The sequence below is a fragment of the Conger conger genome, chromosome 2 (genome assembly GCF_963514075.1).
Source record: "Conger conger chromosome 2, fConCon1.1, whole genome shotgun sequence".
NCBI classification, from domain to species: domain Eukaryota; kingdom Metazoa; phylum Chordata; class Actinopteri; order Anguilliformes; family Congridae; genus Conger; species Conger conger.
This window is the reverse complement of record NC_083761.1, coordinates 22,189,753-22,213,846: the sequence shown is the minus strand read 5'-3', so window position 1 is coordinate 22,213,846 and position 24,094 is coordinate 22,189,753. Positions and strand designations below refer to the sequence as shown.

Below are 24,094 nucleotides of genomic sequence, written 5' to 3'. Positions count from 1 at the left end.
TTGGACTGCACCTCAGGGGACCATTGCAAAAGCAGGAATCAGTTTGTCAGGCATCACATTTTTAAGCTGTGAGGTCTCCCCAGTTATGTGCCATTCACTTGTTTTGTTTTTCTGTTTAGTTTGAAAAGCAGTTACACTTCTCGTTTTCACCTTTTCATCTCGCCTTTTTGTTGTTTTTAAGCTCTTGTGCCTTTGAAAGTGAAAGCGGGCAGTTGGTGAACGCCTCAGCCAGCTTTCTGTGGTAAGATCTCAGAAAAAAAAAATGACATGCATTCTAAGGCACAAATTGCATGCTTGACTTGGAGACAATGGAGGTGCAAATTATCATGCTTTTTCTTTTCTTTCTTCCTTTCTTCCTTTCTTTGGCTAAGCCATTTTCTTCAAATAAACCTGAATCTGAGGATGTGTTCAGCCGCCGACTGCCTGAACTGACCTTGGCTGTGTTCCAGAGTGCGTACTTCGATAATGGCTGATACATTTGTATGTACTGCCAAGCATACTGATCAGTATTTAAATTAAGTATGCGTCTGCGCAGCAAAACCACCAAATTGACAAAATTGTCAAACTGTTTGAAAAGCCTGGTCCAAGCCAACATTACAGAGAAATAGGCAACTACCTAATTACAGCACAGACCAAACTGAATGGGAGACATTTTTGGCGCATGTGTGGTGTACTGGCAAGTTTTCCACCAATCAGGTTAAACCGATTCGTTGACGGACACGTCATTTATCGTTACACTGCTGGTAAAGAGTGGGGAACGTGAGCATGAGCTTCCCCTTCCTGGTTCTCCATTTGGTTGCTTGAGCCTCTTCGGAAAATGAGGAACCAGCAGGCCTTTGTCTCCGTGTGAGGAAAACATTTTTTTATTTAATCAATGACTCCTGCAGTTGTGCTGCGGAGACTGAAGGAACTCTAGTTCCCACCACTCACTCACGCTATACAGGTGAGGAGGTGACAGTTCCTTCGGCTGAACACAAGTTACCACAGGAAGCAAGCACCGGGTGGGAACTCAAGGGGTGTTGTCAATCACAAACCCATTGAACCACACGGTTAGTTCAAGGTAGGCTTTTTATTGCTGTCTCGCTGCCTGCACATTCAGAGTGCTTTGGTTCCATTTAACATATCGAAACAGAATTTCTTGATTTCAAAAGGGAGGATGTTTTGAAGCATAATTAGGCAAGAAAGCTAATAGTTATTATTGGTCACTATTACCAAGTCGTTGATCTCATGACTCTCCTTGGCTTCTAAGCTTTTCATTTTTTCAGCAGTTGAAAAAGTGCAACTATACCACTTTCTCCAGATTGATGGTGAAAGAAAAGCACAGCTGGGATTGGTCGAACAGGATTTGCTGCATGGTGTGTCAGCTTGAACTGCTGTTGTCGGGCAAGTAGTAGGAATGGTCACATTTTACGTCACAGATCGAGTGATCACATGTGCTAGATTCCAAATTGATTCCTAGCATGGAGAATAAATTATTTTTAGCACCACTCATTACATAGAAAATGCATGCACGCATAAAAAGGCACTCAAGGTTTTTCCATCATAAGACTTAATGCTTAGCCTATTGCGTCAATAAACACAGTCAGTGTCAGATATGGTACAAATTATTTCATACTGAACTCACAAATGTTGCATGACCACAAAACCAATATTTGATTTGATTCTAGTTCAATTTCCTTACAAGCCTGGCTATGAAGAAGTACCTGCAAAAGTTCAATCGTTCTACATTAATTTTTAATGTTTTGCATACTATATGATAATGAATTTGGTTGTAAATGCATAACCCCTATGAGAGAAAAAGAAAAGATTGAGTATTGACGAGTAATCAATTGATCCGTTACTCGTTCCCCTCTCTAGCCAGTAGAGGGTCTTCTTTCTTGGTCGACCAGGAAATGCAGTGCCCCATTGCAGTGTCAGGGACACTGTGCTATAGCAGACACTATCTCAGTCGAGATATTAAGCGTAGGTGAGGACTCACTGCGGTCATTAAAGGCCTTTTTGTCTGGGTTTCCTGGACTGCCAGCCAACCAGTCATTTTCCAGTACAAGATTAATAAGACCCTCCCTGTCCACCTCAGCTGGGGGGCATCATTAATAGCCCAAAGTTTCTCAGAGGGTGAAGAGTCCTTTATCAAAGAGCATGATGGGCGGTGCTGTCTAGAGTGAAGCACTTCCAGCTCACCCATTGCAAAACCTTTTGCTTGTGTATCTTCCACTACCAAGCAGACTAAATGCCACCCTGATGTTTGGTGAGTGTTGTCATGGAAGCCGTAGCTGTACTTCAGCCCTGTAAGTGTTATAGTGGTGGCTCAGTGAAGTCTGATTTTATTGTTGCAGTATATTGTTCCGCCTGCTTCTAGCACCGAATTGGCAGTTTGTGTGCTTTTTCTCCCAAGATTATTGGCAGTTAGGCCTACCTGTGCTGTCTTGCAAATCCGCATTCTTATTTTGTGCCTTTTCTCCCTCAGAACCCCCTTGGAAGTGGTCTTTTTTTTTTTTAAGCCTCATATGTAGCCAGCACGCCTGCTGCAAAATTGCCTCGCTTTTTGGCGAAAGGAGCCTCGTGGAGCGAAGTCGAGCAGCGCTGACTAATAGGATGAATTTAAAGCCATTACTGTCAGTCATGGTGGGAAGACGGAAGGCTGTCTCTGAGCCTTAATTACACATCATTGGCATTCCCGCGGCGAGGAGCTAGTTTTCTTTCAACGGCAGGTGGGCACACTCCTGTGTTTGCGGATGGGTGGAGAGAGGGGGGTGGTGTTTGCGCGCGAACAAGCCCCAGCATCCTGCCCACGGAATTTGCCGGAACGCCTCGCCTCCCCACATGAATTATGCATGACTGTGTGTCTGTCAGTGCGTTATTGACCACACCAAACCCGTCACCTTGACTTAAAAGCTGAAGTATGTGTCAAGTGGAAATTGAAAATGACCTGTTCCCATGGAGCTTTTCAAAAACATAACCCTGTCAACACCACTCAACACACCTATGCCATCGTAACAGTGTCAGCTTCAGCAGTAGATGAACCGGACAAAATGACCAAATATTTATTTGTTGGGTCCTGTTTTTCTTTGTGTAGGTCCATGAAAAGTTCAGTAGTATAAATCCCAGAATACTTTAAATAAATATAAAGATTGTATTTTTGCTTTGGAATTTACCCTGATATACTTTTCCAGGCTGAAGTTAATAATACATTTGATTTGTTCATATCCTCTCTCTCCCTCAACACCTCGTGCAACAGCCGCGCTCCCCGTTTTCTCTCCCTGTGCGGCAGAACCGTGGCATACCACACACGGGACCACTCGCGTTTCTCGAGCACGGAGAGATTAAGAAGATGACCGCCGTGGGCAGCGCTGACCTTGGCAGTGAGCTGGGCGTCGGTCGAAGCGGGTCTGTGGACCGTTTCCAAATGCGTGATTCATTTCATAATATTTATGTGCTGGCTTCATCCAAAGCGGCTAACATAAAGCCCAGTCTTTCGCTGAAGCACTTCAGGTTAAGTGCCTGGCTCGGGGGTGGAAACGGCTGTGTCCAAGCCAGAAAGTTCATGTTTTCTGCCCACCCTGTAGTCACTTGAAGCCCCCACCACTCACCCCCATTTAGTATAGGTGGCTCCTGCTGTTTGGTTTTCTTCCATTCTATTTAGGGTAGTGTGTTTTCTCAGTCCCTGTCTGCAGTGCCACAGTGCTATTGATTATACAGATTGTTCAGGGAAACAAAGGTTGGAGGCAAGAGATATGGATGGAGAGAAAGAGAGAGCGAGATGGAGAAGGAGACGGAGATAGTATTCTAACTACGATCGATCATTATGCCTTGGCAATATGTATGTCGTTATTGTCATTTAAATGGCAATAAAACGTTTGAATTGGAGAGAGAGACTGACGGTGAGAGAGATCAGATGTTGGGAAAAAATATGATCGGAATATTTATCAATATTTGTTTTTGCACATGAAAGTAGAACGCAGTGGGTATTTCTGATAGGCAAATGGCGTTTCACATTAACAGCAGGTTTTCAGCTGTGGGCCTCTTGGCAGTGGATCCGGTTTGGCTGTAAATGACAAGGGTCCAGCATTGCTGCAGTGACCCAAAAAATAGCCAGAAACACTGTCATAATGCTGTGGTGCCAGCACGGAAGTACTTTACCAAGCAAAGCGCCGTTCTGTACGAACGTTCAAAACGCTTTCCGGGTAGCCGCAGTTTGGAGAAGCAGGACCCGTTTATCCCACCGCCTGCGTACAAGCCACCTCTTCTCTGTTTTTCTCTTTTTTTCCCCAAAAACGTTGGTGTTTTATTAAAGTCTCTCTTCAGCCTAAGAGTCTCTGAAGCGAGTATAATCTGTCTTCCTCGCTTTGCTTCACACAGAAGGAGCGAGGTGGTGAGTCGAAGCTCAGGATTATCTCCCCCGGCGCCCCACCCCCACCGAACCGGTCTCAGAGGAAAAAAGTGGAACGTTTCATTGAAAATGTTTCTTTCTCGTTCTTTCTTGTTTTCTATCTGTCTCTCCGTGTCTATTCCGTCGCCCTCGGATGTTAAAGTCCGTGACTAAGCAACTAGGAGATTTTCATTGGTGTGCCAGCAGGTTTAGACATGCTTGGGAAGGAGGGTATGCGTCTGTGGGTGTGTGTGTTTGTGTGTATTTGTGGCGTGTGTGTGTGTGTGTATGCGTGTGCTTGCAGCCCCTCTCCTTTGTCGAGTGGGGCCGTACTGTTGGCTGGATTGTGGGGGAGCTTGTGCTGAGCTGGAGAGAACCCCCGCCAGCCAGGCATGAGTGACGCACGCTCACCTCCCTCTGCTCTGCTCTGGCGTGAACGCAGAAACAACACGGGCAGCAAACCCCAAGACTCCTCCAGTCGCCTGGATCCCCTCGGCGGGCTCACAGAACCCAAGAAGAGGGAGTAAAAATAAAGAGGCGGTTTGGAGCGCGGTCTGAAATTAAAAATCGGACCGGCTCCAGTTCCTACAGCGCTCCCGGCCTCTGTGTGATTGCCCTTCAGGTTCCACGCTCCGTTTCTCCTGCAGAGCTACTTTTCCCTGAGATCTGACTGGGTAGGTCGACAGGACCTGACCGATGTTTAAAATGGTAACGGTAAATCGACTGCAGTTATATGGCACTTTCCAATTAATGCATATCATTCACCCATTCGCTCGCACACGAACGGCAAGGCAGTGACCACCTCTGTGCGGCTGGGGGTTAGGTGTCTTGCTCAGGGACAATTCGACATTGTACCTCGATTTGAGTTCTGTCCTCGAGTCATGCTGTTGTCCCCATGCTTACCCAGACTAACCTGCCGTGTATCCGACTGGCTTCTGTTGCTGTCACGCTGGCGTGTGACAGTGAGGAGGGTTGGTGCTGGTTGGACGGTGCTTGTGGTCTCTAGAGACGTCAACAGATTCCATGAGATGAAATAAAGCAGGAAGAGATAACGACCATTGTTATGCAGTGTGTGATGGTGCCTTCAGCTGGACAGAAATCTGCTAGCAGGCCTTGCCAGTGAGTCGGTCACATTCCATCATAGTGGTGTCTTCCACACGGACTGTACCAACCCTGCCACCCCCACAAAATCACTTGTGCTACTCCACTGTAGCATGGGTGCGCTTCGGGCAACAGTTGTGCCAATTCTGAATTGTCCTGTGCACACCGTGGCACTGTTACCCCCACTAATACCTGCGCTCAATTGACTTTCAGTCATAAAGGGCAAGGAGACAACCTTGGGCAGCGTGTAGCATAGTGGTTAAGGTACATGACTGGTCGGTGGTTTGATCCCTAGTGTACACAAGGCCCTTAACCCCACAGGGGGGATTGTCTCCTGCGTAGTCTAATCAACTGTAAATCGCTTTGGATGAAAGCATCAACCTGTAATGTAATCTGCTTTTTTTATACCTGTCCAATGGAGAGCAAAGTGTCTATCGTCCGCTTCTCACTCCCTGTCATCTTTGATAATGTCATGCCTTGATAATAGTCAGCTGTATAATTTTCTCTCTATTCGTCCCCCCTAAACTAATCTCTTCATCTGTTCGTCATGCCGTAATTCGGCAGGAGTAGCCCTCCTTTGCTCTCTTACGTTTTGGTTCACGAGCGCGTTTACGGTGGCATCACTGGAATGTTCTTTTCCTCTGGCGCAAGCTGGCCTGCCGCACAGATGTCCGCCGTAAGCAGCAGCTCTGGTCATCGCTGGTTTGGAGCACGCCTTCCCGATCAGCAGGGTCATTACACTGCGGCTTCGGGCGAGCTGCTGTTTTTCCACCGCTTTTAACATCGGCGCATTAGCGGCGCTCTGCTTTGAACGCTATTCTAATGCTACGGCAACGAACAGGTTGATCTTACTCCAGAGGCGATGCTGTTTGTTGCGCACTCTGAAGCACTTCATTAAAATACCTGCGGAACAGTTGTTCCCATTAGTTAATTGCATACATTTGCATGCTAATTCGCCCCAAACTGGCGGTGACATTAACCTGCGTTTGGAGTAGAGGAGAGATTGTGTGTTTTTTAGAAATGCGTGATGTGCATAAATTTGCATATATCTGCATATGTAACAAGTGACTGGATGAGAGGCAGTCGGAGTGATTCATATCCACCCCCCCTCACTCTTCATGTAGTTGTCATAGAGATGTGCTCCAGATCAGCAGCAGACATCAGAACTTCCAGTGCCTCACCTGCACATCTGCCGGGGGCCTGTCTGCGTAAATGCTGCCGTAAGCCAGACGGGCCAATTATTTTACCAATACAAACGCCACGCTCGCCAGCGGCTGGCAATATACTGTCCCAAATCTTTCACAAGGCATCGCGCATCTGGAAAATCTCTAATGTAATCAAGGAGAATGCTGTGAAACCGCTTTCTTCCCATTTCTGTGCTTTTCATTTTGCGGAACGGATGTCTGGGTAAGCCCATCTTGCTCTCTCTCTTCCCCCCCTCTTTTTCTTTCTCTCTTTCTCATTCTGTCTCTCGCTCCGTCTCCCATTTCTGCCTTGCCTTCTCTCACTCTATCTTTCTCTCACCCATGCTCTCTCTCACTCTCACTCTCTCTCTCTCTTTCGCTCCCTCTTGCTCCCTCCCCCACTTGTTTGTTTATACTGCAGTGGACTCTACCTTCTCTGGCAGGTGGTGTTGGGGATTTGCCGCACTTTAGACGGACGTTTCGATAGAATCTCCAGACGCTTCATGCTGTGGGGCGGAGGCTGCTCGGTCTGTGCTGATAAACATTACGACCTGACCTTAATGAAGGGCAGACATTTGTTTACTGCTACAAACAATTAACTGCTCTGCTCTGCTGCCCTGGTGCCACCACAACCCTGACCTGGATTAAGAGGTTAGAAAATGGATGGATAGATGTACAATTAACATTAGCGTCCTTTACTTAAGACTGCATTCACAATGCGCACTCAAGACCTACGGACCTGCTTTCAGATTTGTTTCAAGTTCTGGTTAACTGTATACAGCTATGGTGGGAGATATCCCATGATTTCCTTAATACTTTAAGTATTCCTTGGCTAAATACTCAGTAGTACTGCCCTGGATCTCTTCCATGGCCCCTCCTCCATGTCCTGGACCAGCCCAACCATAACCATGTTCATCTCATTCCTCTTCTGTTGGCGTGGATCTCTGTGATCCTCCGTGACGGGCGAAACACGTTCTGAAGAAATCTTAAGCCCTATTCGGATCGGATTACTTTCTTCAGGGGAGGCTGGGTAATTTTGTGCATCGCAGAAGTACCCACAGTGATATTAATCCCCTCCGAATCGGCTCTCTTCATCAGTGTTTCAGACATATTGCGCTTGTCGTCTTTCGGGGGGTGTTTCGAAAGATCGTCGGCAGCAATTTTTCGAGATTTACAATTAGCCTGTAAATGCAGAGGAGGGTGTATGCGCTATAAGATGGCTTTGCTCTCTGCCAATTTTCAACTGGATTTGCAATCAGATGAGTTCTCTCTCACTCCTCGCTCACAACAGCTTTGTCAAAGATCGGTACAGCCGCCCGCAATGCCGCTGTCAGATTAAATTTAGTTCCTACTCTGAATGAGAAACGGCAAGTGTAGAAATCATTTGCCGCGGTCGACGGACCCCCAGGGCCAAGAATGTGGAAAATTCCTGATTTTCTTTTTCCCCCACCACCATCTTCCCTTCCTCCCCAACCCCCATTAGTTTGTCACCCTAAATATTAACCCCTCCCTGCTCCTTCCAGACTTTCACCTGATCATGTTTTTATTTCTGATGCTTTTATCCAACAGACTAATTAGACTAAGCAGGGGACTATACCCCCTTTAGCAATGTTGGGTTAAGGGCCTTGTTCAAGGTCCCAACAGCTGTGCAGATTTTCTCGTGGCTACACCTGAGTCCCAGTCATGTGCCTTAGCCACTAGGCTAAAGGCTGCCCCCAATCAGTCAGGTCACAGGTTTCTGACTGATTCCGTGGTGTAGCCAGAACATCACGAAGGAGCACCACCAATGGAGACTGCTTCTAGGCCAGCCAAAATGAGATGTCTGAATTTAGAGGGAGGTTGTACAAAGGTACAAAGGCCGTAGGTGTGGGGGTGTGTGGAAGGAAGGTTTATCAGGGGAAATATTATGGTAGATACTAGGATACTAGGATAGTGGAAATGATGGAAATGATTCGTTTTCTCAGAGGGATGTGAAGTACATATTTCTAAATCATAGAAATTTGTGACAGAACAATATATTGTAATAAAATGTATGTAGTGTTTATGTAAATATAGGAAAGAAGAAAAATGAACAGTGACAAGATACAAAGGATACAGCAATATGGATTTATTTAGCTGTCTATCCTATCTGCACTCTATCACTCTCTCTCACACACACACACACACACTCACAAAGTGAATATAATTTATTAGGTCATGTTTAGGAGTGTGCATGTCATCACATTGCAGGGATCTTATCCTTCTGCAGCACTGTCATCTTCTGAGGTACATCACGGTGCTCTGAGCACCAAGTTAGCTCATGATGTTCCGAACAGTGCAACTTTCATGTCAAATACACAATGAAATACTTCCAGAGCAGCTTTGGTTTTTGCGTGTGTGTGTAAAGTCTTATTCCTTCTGTCTCAGCATTCAGTGACAAGGTAATGGTGCTCTCCTGTGACAGTGTGGTGGAAGCTGTTGCTAATGAGAGACTACTAACAGGGCAGGCTTATATACAAGTGTTCAATCACATACACATCATCTTATATCAGTTTTTAGTTCATTTTAAGATTGACCAGTTTTTAGTTCATGTTAAGATTAACCAGATAAAGATCTAATTTAGACTTGCCTGCATAACAGTATAAAACTGTAGTAGTTGTGCTTCAGGTGCTGTTCGGAACATTGTGAATAGGTGTTTGGAACATCATGAGCTAACACAGTCTTCCAAATACAGGGAAGTTGTGCAGTTATTTGTCATTGTTGGTCCAATTCACATCAACCAAAGTGTTTTAGTGTCTGGGATAGCCAATAAGCGACCATAATCATAAACCACATTCCTCAGGAGAAAGACTACCATTGAATGGACGTTAACTTCTGGTAGAAGCGGCCGCTTCCCCATGTTCTGTTTGGAACACGGTGAGTCTACGTTAGCGGGTTTCTGGTAGTCCCAAATGAGGGCATTAAGCCCAGTCTTCTTTGGCCATCAGGGTGTGATTGGGAAAGCTCAGTGCCCCAAGTAAATATTTGCAGGGGCCAGCTTGGGTTGTGTATTTCTCTCGAAGGTTGCTGTGTTTAAAGGTTTCTCTGTTCAGTGGATGTGTCTTTGTTTGCCTTGTAACAAAGCCCAGAATCCTTTCTGGCCACTGTATGCACACTGCCCACACAAGTAGAGAAGATGAAGATGTCAACACTGAAAGGAAATGTCTGTGCGCGTGTATGTGTGTATGAGCACGCGTGCGTGTGCATATCTGTCTGTCTTGCACATGTGTGCTTGTGTGTGCCTGGGAAATAAAAGTATTTGCAGGACTGTTTGTTCACATCGTACCTCAGCTTTGAGGACAGTCTCTGCACATCCAGTTTCTTCCATTTGTTTAATGGCCTGTCAACCACTTGAGCTGTAGCCGTACACTTTAGTTTGAGTTTGATCCAAAAAGCATGTAACCATGGAGATGAGGCAGAATGTCCTGAATGTCAGCAAGGCTCGTCAGTGACTCTGCATTCTGGCCCGTTCCCCGCTGATCTCGGATCAGTTTCCAGCACATCGTACAAATTGATATTCATTGATCTGATGTCAGTGGCGGTGGAGGGATAGGGAGTGTTGTGACAGCTCCCTGTTTGAAGGTGATTAATGTCCATTAATGCAAAGCCCGGCTTCATTCAGGTCACTGCCCTGTGAAGCCACAGTGTCTGCTAATCACCTTACCTCAGAGGTGTACTACCTCCTCTGAGAAAGTCCAACTTCAACTTTTGAACTGATGTTTTTATTGGCATATTTTATTCCTTCTTGCCCTGTGTGCTCGTGTGTGTGTGTGTGTGTGTGTGTGTGTGTGTGTAGGCCTGCTCCATTGTGCCAAAATCCTCCACCAGTTCACAAGAGCATGGTTTTTCTCTGAAGTGTGATCAGCCAGCTGCCCCTTCTGTTCAACGCCAGCTGGGCTGTGAGTTCGCCGCACTTAAAAACTACACCATCTGAAACCAAAAGACTAGTTAGAGGAGTGGACCTAACGTGTTGTGAAACTCCTACATATGACCACTAATCATGTCTGCGCTATCAACTGTATGAATCCCCTGAGCCAGAATACAGGTCTGACACAGATGACAACTTATCACGTCACCAACTGTAGGAATTCCCCCCCACCCCCCCAAATACACCAAAAAGCGGAAATATCGGGGATGCCAAGGAAATGTGTGTAGTCTTACCGTGTGCTACTGGTACAGGATTAATTCAATATTATCTCATTTATCTGACTCCAAAATAATGTTTAACCTTTCGTCTGTGCTAACAGCTATACTAGACTACAGATATCCGCCAGCAGTGTGGCTCTATATGGATCGCTGTCTATCTTGACGATACAATTGTGTATCTTGTGACGACACTATATTGTGTATAGGCGAGTGATTACATGGTGCTGATATCCTATTTTAGTTCTATGTGTTAAACCTTAAAATTGCCAGGTGTGCAGTGGTAAGAGTCACGGAGGATGCAGGTTAAAAATGATTGTGCAGAATGTTGTGATATGCCGTGGTGCACTGCAAAATGTGAATATTGTTTCCGCTTGTATACCAAAGGATCAAAGAAAAACAACAAATCATCAAATAAAGAGTGAGAAATCGGCAGTAACATCAATGACCCTGCTTGTGTTATCTCTGTATGTCTAACAAACCCAGCTAACATTTGCAGTCCAGCTAGCTGCTGGTAACTTGCATTACCCTGATAATCCAGGGTGTTTATTCAGCGCCCACTGTACCACACTACTAATGACACCAACCTGTTCCCCATTAAATTGGCTTTCCAACAACACCAAATCTGATTATACTGTATGTGGAAACCCTAAGGTTTATATAATGCTATTTAAACTCTGTGGGCACACTTTCGTAAGGCCCACACAGTCTTAATACAGTCTATCCAAAGACAATTGTAACTAATTTGCAAGTAAGGTTCTCAAAAACGTCAAAAATAGTTCTCAAAGGTCCTTGAAAAACTGCAATGAGAGACACTGTAGGAGCCCCTGTAATGTGATTCTGGCCATCCCTCCCCTGGTGTTTGTCCATAAATTCCACCGTAAGGGCGCCGTTCACAAATATTTATTTGTCCTGAGCCTGTCCTTGGACACGGCTGCGCTCTTGTTACCTCTTCCTTTCTTGTCTTGCTGATGCTGCCTTTGCCCGCTCTGCTGTGGCCGCCCCCTCCTCCTGTGCTCCGGAGCCAAGATGGCGGTTCGTCAATAAGGTGGCCAGATGCTGCCGGGGTCACCCTGCACAGTGCAGGGTGGATGGACAGACGGATGACAGAAGGCCAGTCTGTGGGAGAGGAGATTGCGGAAGTGTCGCCTTTCTCCCAGAGCAGGTCCATAGATCGTTTCGGACGTGTTTTTCTTTTTTTTTAAATACATTCTTGGAAGTACCCAATACCCTTTTTTCTCTCCCTCAATCCATCCTCTGCCCAGCCCCTCCCTCTCTTCCTGTGGCATCCAGGGAGAGCCTGCCGACCATCCTCGCCTTCCAGCTGTCGGCACGTCTCGACTCGCCCCGCTAATTTAGAGCCGGTGGCACTCGGTCGCCATGAGACACTGCAGAATTGTGTTTTCGTGTTTGGACGAGAGTTTACCTGCTTTGTCAGAAGCTGTCAGACCTTGTCTTTGACCTTCAGCTTTGATTTTGTTGGGATGGAGATCATTCCAGTTACCATGATGTTCAGGTTCCCCGGGCTCTCCTGGGACTATGGTGATGGAACCTGGACATTTAATACTAGAGCTCGACTCTGTGTGAGTTATCTCCTTTGCTTCGGGGAACTGGACGTTATTATACACTCACTTTCGTTCAGCCCTGAAGTTCCAAGTAATATAAATTGCCGTGGTGAAGATGAATTGCCTCAGTTCTGACAGCTGCCCTGGGTTTTTCAGTTTTCTATTTTTTGGATGGCAGTGGGCATGGGCCATGAGCTGATCTCTGACCAGAGGATGTGTGGCTCCTGTAGCCAACAGGCCCTCAGCACCAAAGCTGGCATAAACATACTTCAATGAGCCTGTATACTTGAACAAACCTTTACATTGAAATATGAAATGCCCTAGCCTTGGCTCTGCAACATCGACATGCTAGTTTGGACAGCCTGACATAAACCAATGCTAAAATTGAACACAACCAACATAACCATGATAGCCCCAATTCTCTGAATTAGTCTATGTGAGCCTTAGACACAATACCCTTGACATGGCATCATAGGCACATGAGCCTCAACATGCTAATCGACACAAGCCTTGATCTGTCATTGGCCTTGGCACAGCAACAAGACATGCTGACCTCAGCATGTCCGCTCATCTGCAGTAACATTAACCTGTGCCCTTAGAAGGGCTTACCTGAGTACCCCAACCACAACATTCTCACTTTGAGGCGTTTCAGTATGCTGGTCAAGGGCAGAGTGAATGGGCTGTTGCCACAGCAACCTCCAGCCACCTGTGCCATCAACATTTGCACTACTGGAAGTAAGGCCATGGCTGCCCACCGTGTGAAATTCATTAATTCTGTTCAATGAAGTCAGAATGTTTTACCCTGTTGCAGTCATAACATTTTCTGAGACGCTTTCACAGCTTTTTAGTTATTTTAATTTACTTTTCATGCTCCCTTTTTTTTCTGTTCATCTCTTTTGTTCGATGTCCCTCATCACCCTCCCACTGCCAGTTTGTCCATCTGTGAGGGCACACCTAAATCCTTCTTTATCTGCCTAGCTTAAAGTTTATCTGCCTTGCTCAAATACTGAGAGAGCACAAAGCAGAGAGAGAGGCAGAAGCATCCAGAAATCACTGAGAAATGGCCAGTGTTTAGACTTATTTCAAGAATGCCTTTTTTATATAATAATAAAAAAAAATCTTATCTTTATTTATAATGATGACTGCTGTTAAATATTAGCTGATGTTTTTGGAGAGAGTGAGAAGGGAGTGAGAGATGTGGATTCAGAGATATGGATTATGTGAGGGATAGAGTTACAGTACAAATGCAAGGGTGGTAGAGGGAGAGAATCCTAGAAGGAGGGATAGAGTTAGTCAGAGAGAGGGAGAGGGTTGTAGAGGAAGGGAGAGAGTTGCTTAGAGGAGAGGCTGGTAGAGGGAGAGCCCAGGAGGGAGGCATAGAGTTAGTCAGAGAGAGGAATAGGGTGGAAGAGGGAGAGAGGGAATTATTGAAAAAGGAAACCACAGCAGAGGGAGGGAGAGCAATGTCCTCTCTGTTGAAAGTCATTCTTGGCACAGCAGGTGGTGATAAATATTGTCATGATGAAGAGACTATAGTATATCATTTTTATTCTGTGTGACTGCGAAGCCTGGCCACCGCTGGTCTTGCATCTGTAAACATGTCTGCCATAAGTGCAGCAGAAAATATGTTTCTTTATTTTGCTCTCACATTTTTGCATAATTGGTGCTCAGAAATGTATGGTAAATAATTCATGATCCATAGCCTTTTATGAGTTAATTATAAAATTCCCACCCTCTCTCTGATCTCTGATGCTGTTTGTGTTGTATGATACGACCAGAATATATGTACAGCCCACATACAAATATACAGCACAACAAAACGAGTAGAAGGGGCTTTCATATAAAATATAAATGAAGCTCACCCTATAGGGGGCAGTGTGGAGCTGTGATTGGCAAACCTATAATAAGAAGGGTGTGTGCACTGTTATTAGCTAAAGATAACTTAACAACATATACTTTATTGAACCCCGTGGGGTAACTTGTCCTCTGCATTTGACCCATCCTAGTTACTTAGGAGCAGTGGACAGCCGCAGTACCCGGGGACCAACTTCTGAGGCCAGTGCCTTGGTAATTCTCCTGAACACTTTTCACACATGTAACTTCTTTATATTTTACTTAGCAGTTTTGAGATCACGCAGGAACGAGAGTTGGACTGGGCATCAATTTGCTGGCGCAAGGCCTAGTTGCATGTACTGAATTGTTTTGACATTATTGAATAAAGCCAACATTCATACTAGTTCCACTTAAACAACCATCCAAGTACAGTCCCCTCTAAAATAATTGGAACCGCAAGGCCAATTCCTTTGTTTTTGGGGTTGAGATAAAAACAGGAGCACAAGACAAGAGTTCAGAATTTCACCTTTTATTTCCTGGTGTTAAACTACTTGGAACATAGCACGTTTGGTAACAGACCACCCAATTTTTAGGTGGCAAAAGTATTGGAACAGAGAGTATTTAAATAAATGAAAGTTAATAACACTTATTATTTAGTAGCACAGCCCTTGCTTGCATTAAATGCATCAAGCCTGCGACCCATCAACAAACTGTTGCATTTTTCTTTTGTGATGCTTTTCCAGGCTTTTACTGCAGCCTTTTTCAGTTGTTGTTTGTTTTGGAGGGAGTTTCCCTTCAATCTCCTCTTCTGGATGTGACATGCATGCTCAATTGGGTTAAGGTGTGGTGATTGACTTGGCCACTCTAAAACCTTCTCCCTAATGAAGTCCTTTGTTGCATTGGAAGTGTGTTTTGGGTCATTATCTTGCTGCATAATGAAGTTCCTCCCAATTAATTTGGACACATTTCTTGGTCTACAAGATTTTGTAGACTTCTGAATTCATCCTGCTGCTACCATCATGACTTACATCATCAATAATGATTAGTGAGCCCACTCCAGAAGCAGCCATGCAAGTCAAAGCCATGACCCTTCCTCCACCGTGCTTCACAGATGAGCTTGTATGTTTTGGATCCCTTCTTACTCAACACCTTGGCCTTTCCATTACTTTGGTTGAGGTAAATCTTGGTCTCTTCAGTCCATAAACCTTTGCTCCAGAACTTTTGTGGCTCATCTCTGTACTTCTTTTTAAATTGTAATCTTGCCTTCCGATTCTTACTACTGATGAGTGGTTTGCATCTTGTGGTATAGCCTCTATATCGTTGCTCTCTTTAGTCTTCTTTGAATGGTTGATTGAGATACTTTCACCTCTGCCCTATGGAGATTGTTTGTGATGTCACTGACTGATGTTTTGGGGTTTTTATTCCCAGCTCTCACAATGTTTCTTGTTTCTTAGTTGGTTGTTTCCTCTTGGTCGTTTGGCATTTGTGTGTTTTTCTTCTTGAAATTACCTGGATTGTAGGTAATGTTCACTTGCAACTGTTGGCGAATTTAGGTGTTTTTTGTTGTATGTCCAGTTCAGAATAAACTTGCTGAATACCTTTTGCTACCATAATCAGTTCAGCTGTGTAAGCAGTTAGATCTGACCAATCAGATCTCACCTCACACCCCATGTAATTTAACCGTTCACTTTGTAAGACCACTAAGTTTGTCGCTTTTAGGAGTATTTACTTAATTCCTTTATGTGTATTTGCTCATTGTTTCAGAGTTAACTTCATGTGCAGCTTGTGCAGGCGAACTGCTGGTGCCCGATCCAGCAGAGGGAGCTTGTGAGTCAACCTACCAGCTGGAAGCCTTGTTGCCTGGGCAACACAACAAACAATTATGCCCCCCCGTGTGGGTTTGCTAGCCACAGTGAGGTAGTGGTACGGTCTGAGTTTAATGCCTGGCTGCAAAGAATGTTCACTCACTGAAATGATGTCTTATAGGACGAGTGATTCTGCAGTCCCCTTGTCTGTACCATTACCCTCTGTTTCAGGATGTACCCCAGAATTTCTTTCCTTGCACCTGCTTTATGACACGGTTTTGGCTCCAGCTCAACTTGGATAGTTCACCTCAAGTGAGTTCATCAGCCGCTGGTTTAGCGTGTCTTGCCTGTGCTCAGGACAGTCCACTGTAACATTTTGATGCTGGCATTTGCACTGTCGAAGGCCTCTGCCTGCCCTTTTCCCATGATAAAATCCAGTGATGACTCCTCTTATTTGTCTTCAAAATGTCAGAGCCAGTTTCCACCAAGTGTGTATGGGTCAGTAACAAAAAAGAGATTCCACTTTAGAAAAAAGTGGTAAGCAAGAGTGAATTGTGTGGGCATGTGCACTTGAGTGCAAAACGGCAGGAGTACATGCTTGTATGCTCGTACGTCTGCCTGTGTACACAAACGTCTGCCAATATTTTTGTGCCAGTATGATTGAGTTTTTCCGCGTTCTGTGTGTGCTTGTGTGCAAGAGTAATATGTCTGAACGCGTCTGCTCTTAAGTCTCCGATTGGATTCTAGCGTGGGGTTTTGGAGGGACACTGGGTGGGGCTGAAAGATATGGATATAGCTCACCAGAGGAAAGGGCCCCCAGGCAGCTGCAGGGAAAGTTCAGACTCACCTTTGACCTGGAAGAGGATGTTCTGTTGTAATTAGACCCCAAAGGAGTGGGAGAATTTCTTCTACTTCCTGTGAAGAGAGGCCAGTGAATTACCCCACTTTATGTCTCTGTATGTAGTGTCTCCTTACTTCAGGTTAGACTGACTAGAAATAATATTGAAAATAAGAATAGGCTCGCCTATGCTGAGAGGGCTGTTTTAATTGAACAGGTGCTGTGATGATGGCAGCTTTTACAAGCAGACCTGTTGGCACAGACTGGTAAACACCCCCCCCCCCCCCCCCCCACACTGTCTGGTCAGTCCTGTCCACTAAGTCATCTCTTCTGAAGGAAGGGTCAGTTTGGGACTTTGGTTCTTTGCTCAGTGTGTCCAGTATGGACGCTTCAGGTCGTAACAGACCAGCTGTGCTGCAAAGCCTTTGATATTAAGTTCCTGCCAACCTGACATTGGCGGGAATGGCAGGTCTCTCATGGCGCAGGATTATAAAATTCACTCGGGTTTCTGTAGGAGCTCCTCTGAGGTTGTTTTATTTTCCCATGTGTTTGTTTATTTTATGGCCTTTTCTGACCAGGAATGGACAGAAGTTCAAATGAAGGGCAGTGTCTGATGTCCTGGAGGAGGGTCATGTCCTTCTTGTCAGGTTTGAGAACAAAAAAAAGGGGGGGGGGGAACAGAATTTTATGGCAGCTTTCCTCTACATAATGGTAGGTCTCTGCCCAGGGGATAGTTGGTTTTTAGTGTTTTACACTGACTGCAGTACTGCTACACTGAATCAAGATTTAAGTTTCAAGTTTTAATTGCATGGAAAACCTGTTCCCTGTAGGTATCTTTTCTTTGTAGTAGGAGGGAGTTTGTAAGAGGCAGTTTTTTTTCCCGCTGTTTGAAGGATTGAACGGTGTTCTAAAGTCAGAGGAGCCTCTCATCCGCGCGCCCACACGCACGCAAAAACACAAATGCAGCAACCTTCAGCTCTCTTTTTCACCGAGAAAGATGCGGGATTCATGCTCTCACACTCAAATGAATACACTTGCCTCACACAGGCAGTAGTACACACATGGGAGAATTAAAAGGAAATCCTGTTTTGCAGAAGAAGATGGGAAAAACATCTACATTACCTCTCCCCCCCCTCCCAATTTAAAATGACAGTTGTAAAATTTGAATTTGTATCCCTCACAGACACACAGAAACACAAATTGGCAGTCCTGGATGCCTGGGATTACTGTTATATTGCTGGTGGGAACTTTGCCTTTGCCCAGGAAACTGTCAGATGGATATATGACTTGTCCACCCCTTCACATTCTCAAGCACAGTTGTCTGCACTACACTGCATTGGCAAGTAGCCTTTAACTAGCTTTGGCATCCATTCTTCTCGGACAAGGAAAGACAGAGGGAGAGATATCATGACACAGCGTTATCCATCTCGTCTTCTGGATGTGCAATCTAGTAAAATGTAGAAAGTCCCGAGCACTGCCTCCATTTGGCTGGCTTCATTTCTCAGTTTCAATCAGTAGCGACATACTAACCAATTTTTCTTAAGGAAACCCAGCAGACAGCGGCCAGACATTTGGATTTTGGTTCCCCTTTTTCTTTGTAGAGCTGAGAAAAAAATATCTAAACTGAAAAAAAGAAAGAAAGACTACATTAAACTTTTGCCTGACCTCAAAAATATTATGGTTTCATTCCAACTTCATCATGTTAAAGCACAGGAACCGTACAATGAAGCCTCTTTTTGTTCAGTTATGGCTTAACCCCTTAAGTGTTACCAGCCCAGGCCTTTTGCATTCATTCTATTATTAATATTGCAATTTTCAATCTCTAACTGGATATACCCTTTGACAGCGTTAAAACTCACGGTTCTCTCTGTATAACATGTTTAAGATGCCATTGCTTTAATGACAGCCATTCCTTATTTTGTAACATGTGGGTGGCAAAACAAGCACCCACATGTTACAAAATGCATTTTGTAAATCCATATACTTCACAAAATAAGGTAATGAAACAAGTTACGTACCAACTTCTACTATCGCTAATCCTGTTTCACAATAAAGGCATGATCCCCATCCATGAGCAAGATGGATATACAATATAACTTCAGCTGAACCTGGAACCGGCTCGTGGTATGGTATTGAAGTAACGACTGAGAAGCATTTCAGCTAATGAAATTACATTTCAGTACGCCCGCTGAGACTGTTACGCTTCGAAAAACTGTTCTTGAGATTTTATGGCCAAAAAGGTTGACATGTTACAACAAATTTACGATGCCTACATCTAAACGGAGGACTTTGTGGGAATTCCAAGGAATCTCTTGTCTCTCTAGCCTTTTGAGTATTCTGGGGTGAATATTTCTGAGGAAGACAGAGAAAACACAATAGAGGGCATGTTCTCTAAATATTGTATTATTCAGTATGCTTATGAAGCGTAAAATACAATAGCATGTGAAATTGTGGAATGTGTTTGATTTGGTATTTGACAAAAATGTCAATCAATGAATATATTAGTATACAACATGTTATTATTGTGATTATTGTGCTTATGTTTTACAATCTTATTGACCTGTTGCTATCTGAGGAAAGCACAAGGAGAGGGAGGTAGGGGGAGGGTGACAGGCGGGGGGGAGGTTTTTTTTTTTTCAGAATAAAAAGTAAGCATAATACAGTTTTTTACACGTCATAAAACCCATAATGTAATTTAGTTTCCACGTGTCCTTTTGTAGTCTCCAAATGTTTATTTTTTTTAAAAACTGCCATAGCTTAGAAAACAAATGTTGAATGTTCATTTTTGATATTGTCATCAAATTTGAAAGGGGATTTTTCCAGTGTTTTGGCATTGGCTCCGTTGTGTTTCTTGGTGCACTGCCAATAATCTGTATCCACTAAACACAGAAAATCTTTTCAGTGAGAAAAAAAACTTCCACTGTGATTGAGCTTCTGTAACTTTGATTTAATAATACTTAACCTAAGGGTTAAGAAGAGGGTGATACTCAAGGGGTTAAGTGGCCTGAACACCCCGCAGTCACTCTTGTTTGCTAAGCCAGTCATGGATCATAGAAGATACTTTAAATTGAGTTCTGTTAGAAGAAAAAGGAAATAACTTTTCTAGGTGGAAATGTGACGTAAATTTTACACTGATATTGGGCAGTATTTTTTTTATCATACAGTGTGTCAAAACATGGGATAGCTTCCAAGGTCTTGTAGTAGAATGAATTAATGACATGTCCTTATGTCTTGCTTCCATGCTGCGTTTTAATGCAAGGGACTTGCAATGCTTATTTTAAGGGTGTCAAGTGTACATACAAATCCAGTAGCTCGGAAAGTAGCAGCAGAAAAAACTAACAAGAGTCAGTATTGTTGTTGACATGGTCAGCAGGATATTGAAAGGTCACTCCACCCAAGGAAAGGAGTTTGGAGGACACTCTTATTAAGGAAATTCAAGAAATTGTTTTTTGATGAGGGCTTGGGAAGTAAACAAGCCGTGAATTCACCACCAAAGGGGAGTCATTCTTTTGTGCGTGACTGCGCTCGTGACTTTCGAAGAGTTCACGAGCAGGACGCAAGAAGCTATCTGTTCCGCCCAGCCTGAAAAGAAAAACCGGCAAGAGACGACAGATGGCCCGCGTGCTTTCACGCCTACCCATCTCTTCGCACTTGAGAGAAAGCGATTGAGGCGCATTCAAGCTGCCCGCGTTTGTGCCGTTGTGGATTTATTGAGGGATTTCGCCATGTTCTCCTCGCTCTTGTGTAACGATTCTAGAGAATAAAGATTCTCACGGATTTTCCTCCATGGTTCGAGCTTACCTTGGGTGGTTGTGCCCCGTGCTACAGAAAGAGACGGATAGAGAGCGGCTGATTTCCCATCGGGTTAACGTAATTGTCTGTGCTGCTGCTGTACAGTTAACAGGCAGATACATCACATGAGGATCATTAAACCTAAGTAAGACTCCCTGCAGCTTTTGTCTGTAAACAGCGATTACTCACGTCACCCCTCCAAAGCCCCATATGAGACTGCTCTGTGTGAGAAGCCAAGTTAAATTGATATCAAATGCAACCGTTGTCCCCATTGCACACCTGCTGCATATTCTATGTAGATGCGGTCCCTCATTGTGGATATAAAGTACATAGAGTGCTATTGCTCTTTGTTTGTAGGCTGTGAAGCCAATCTGGTTCGCTTTACATGTAAAGTCTGTGTATGCTGTTAATGCTACAATGTTCCATGTTGGTAATGGGACATAACTTGTGTTTGTAATTGTAGAAAATCTGCACCATCATCCGCACCATTTTTGTCATCATCACATTCATCCCCACAGTTCCTTTGCAGTTGAAAACTTGGACTCTGTGTTTTAATGAGCACCCACTGTGTCAGTCACTTTCAATAACTAACGAAGATTTAGTGTGGTACAGATGTTTCTGTTCTGTTGCTCTGATTGACAAAAGTAGTATCCCAAGTAAAGTACTTGCTCTCCGATCGGCAGTGACTACGAGGTCTATTACCAAATCCTAACTGTGCCGGTGCTAATTGGGGACTGGTGTCTCGAGGGGCAGCACATAATTCACTGTATCATTACCCTGGTCTGTTAGAGGGAGGGTTTCATTCAGCATAGTAGCCACACCAACTTGTCACAGATGACTCGCTTCTGGTTAAACTGCCATGTTAAGTGTTTGTTTAACCCTTAATAAGCCGTTATGACTGTAGGTTTAGCCGTTATGACTGCACACTGCTGAACTGGAATAAATGTGTGTACAATATAAATTTGTAATGTTTGGCATTATTGAATGTGGAAGATGGTAGAAGTGGGCACTAGAGGGCTTGCTGCACTGCACTGTATCAGAGTTTATAAATGACTTGTGATTGTGATTATTATGCTGTATTGAGCTTTGGCGGGTCTGCCTTTACTGAATCAAAACTCTGGCTCTACTCAGAGCTGAAACTGGCCTGTTGGGTTTCTCGTCTCCTGCACCTCGACAGTTGAACTCTCCACCATTCTACATTCAACACCCTCCCCAGCCACAGTCTCAGAAAAGCCCTTCTCCATAAATCTCCTCTGCTTGGACCCGGAATTGGGCCATTAGCTTCCTGACCGCCGGTCTCAAGCCCGGTTGAGCAGGTTCCGTCTGCGAAGCCCGCAGGACCGATGGAGGCCAGCTTCTACGTCGTTAGCGGGCCCTTGAAGTGGAGCGTGGTGGGCCCGTCTGTGGGCCAGCTAGCTCGGGGGATACGCCCGTGTTAAGAGGACTTTAACGACACTGTGCATAATCAACGGTGTGTGTGGAAATAATTATTCATGAGGCTGAAGCTTAAGTGAAGGATGGTGTGTATATTACAGTGGGGTGCAAAAGTCTGAGACCAGTAGTGAAAATGTGTCTCATTAATGAACTCATTATATTATCAGCATAACAGTTTGAGTGAAAAGAATCTGTGAAAAATCTACTCGAATGTTTTATTTTTTTTTTATTTGGTTTCATGGCAGCTTTTATGGCAACATGGACTCAAGCTGTCTAGGACTGATGATCCATGTTATCCCAGCATTATTTGATGTTCCAAAGGGCATCTTGTGATGTTACTGAATGCTTGGCTTTTGTCAGTCTTCAAGTGTCTCTGTAAATATTCAATGAGGACAGGTTATTGCGGATTTTGCAGCACTCCTTGCCCTTTCTTGGTCTTCAAATAGTTCTTGCATAGCTTTGAAGTAACTTTGTTTTAAAATTTTCAACACATTTAAAATGTGTTTATTAACAGGGTTACATGAAAAATAAATCCCAGACTTTCAATGTGGTCTCAGGCTTTTGGACCCTATTGTATATACACACTCACTGAGCACTTTATTAGGAAACACCTATTTATTAATGCGTTTATCTAATCAGGCAATCGTGTGGCAGCAGTGCAATGCATAAAATCATGCAGATACGGGTCTGGAGCTTCAGATAATGTTCAAAATGTGATCTAAGTGATTTTGACTGTGGAATGATTATTGGTGCCAGACAGGGTGGTTTGAGTGTCTCTGAAACTGCAGATTTCCTGGGATTTTCACGCACACTAGTCTCTATAGTTTACTCAGAATGGGCCGAAAAACATCCAGTGAGCGGCAGTTCTGCTGGCAAAAACACTGTTGATTAGAGAGGTCAGAGGAGAAGGACCAGGCTGGTCAAAGCTGACAGGAAGGTGACAGTAATGCAAATAACCACACATTACAACAGTGGTATGCCGAAGAGCATCTCTGAACACAACGCATCTTAACTCTTAAGTGAATAGGCTACAGCAGTAGAAGTGTATATCAGGCCTTCAATTTCCAAAATTTTAGGGCAAGGCTACTTTGGCCTTGACAAAGCCTAAAATTTAGCCAAATCAGGCTAAAAACCAAATCAGAAAAGCAGTATCAATTTCAGTGTGAGGGCCTCAAGGCCAAAAATCCTTTTGTGAAAGCACTTACGCTCAAGTGATACAAGAGGAAGGAACGTACAACTGCAACTGTTTATATGCTGTTTATACCAAACTGGTTATATGCACCATACTCTCTGTAAACTGATTTTTATGTTTATAGTTGTGAACAATTTTAGCTTTAAGCCACAAAGCCATGATTGCTCTTCGACCAGCCATTGCAAAGCCAGCAGGTTGTCATACATTTCTGTATATATACAAAGTATCCTTCATTTCCCCAAAAACTGGCTGTGCCAATCAGAGGAAAAACACACGCTGAAATGGCATGCATTTCATATATTTATATATATTACATGTAGTGAAATACTGACTACAGTGGATTGCTTTCTGCTTACTTGCACCAGAGTTGCTGGATATGAGACCGTCTTGACAGTGAATTTGCATATTTATCATTGTGTGACCCATTTCAGAGTTTAAATTGTGGCAGTTCTTCAGTCTAACATGGCCACCAACTGTTTTTGATGACCAGGAAGACACCTTTGACCCCTCTGTAGGAGGGACGGGTCAACACTGACTACTTGCTGTGGTCACCACCTCAGTCACCTTACTTAAGCAAACCAGGAATGCATACTCAATATGGCAAGGAGAGAGAGAGGGCAAGAGCAGGGGAGAGAAAGCGTGAAAGTAGAATGTGCCAATATAGCATTTATAATTGGTAATTGAAAGGAAGAGAGAGACAGGATGAGAGCGACAGAGAGAGCAAGTTTTCACCTCCTCAGACACTTGCAGTGCCATGGCACGGGGACATGAGGCAGGTTTTATGCATTGCGGGGCTTCTCGCCTCAGTGGAAGATTTCAG

At 44.3% G+C, this 24,094-nt stretch overlaps 1 protein-coding gene across 4 annotated transcripts in view; it reads left to right on the top strand.

The window, feature by feature from the left end:
* ndst2b (N-deacetylase/N-sulfotransferase (heparan glucosaminyl) 2b) overlaps positions 1-24,094 on the top strand; it is an 82,675-nt gene that overhangs the window by 5,171 nt on the left and 53,410 nt on the right. Inside the window, exon 1 of one of the 4 annotated variants that reach the window (XM_061226700.1) lies at positions 834-1,060. The exons of the other annotated variants lie outside the window; for them this stretch is intronic. The gene's annotated coding sequence lies outside the window, so the exon portion shown is untranslated. Of the gene's footprint in view, positions 1-833; positions 1,061-24,094 lie in introns of those variants that run through there. 4 annotated transcript variants of the gene reach the window in all.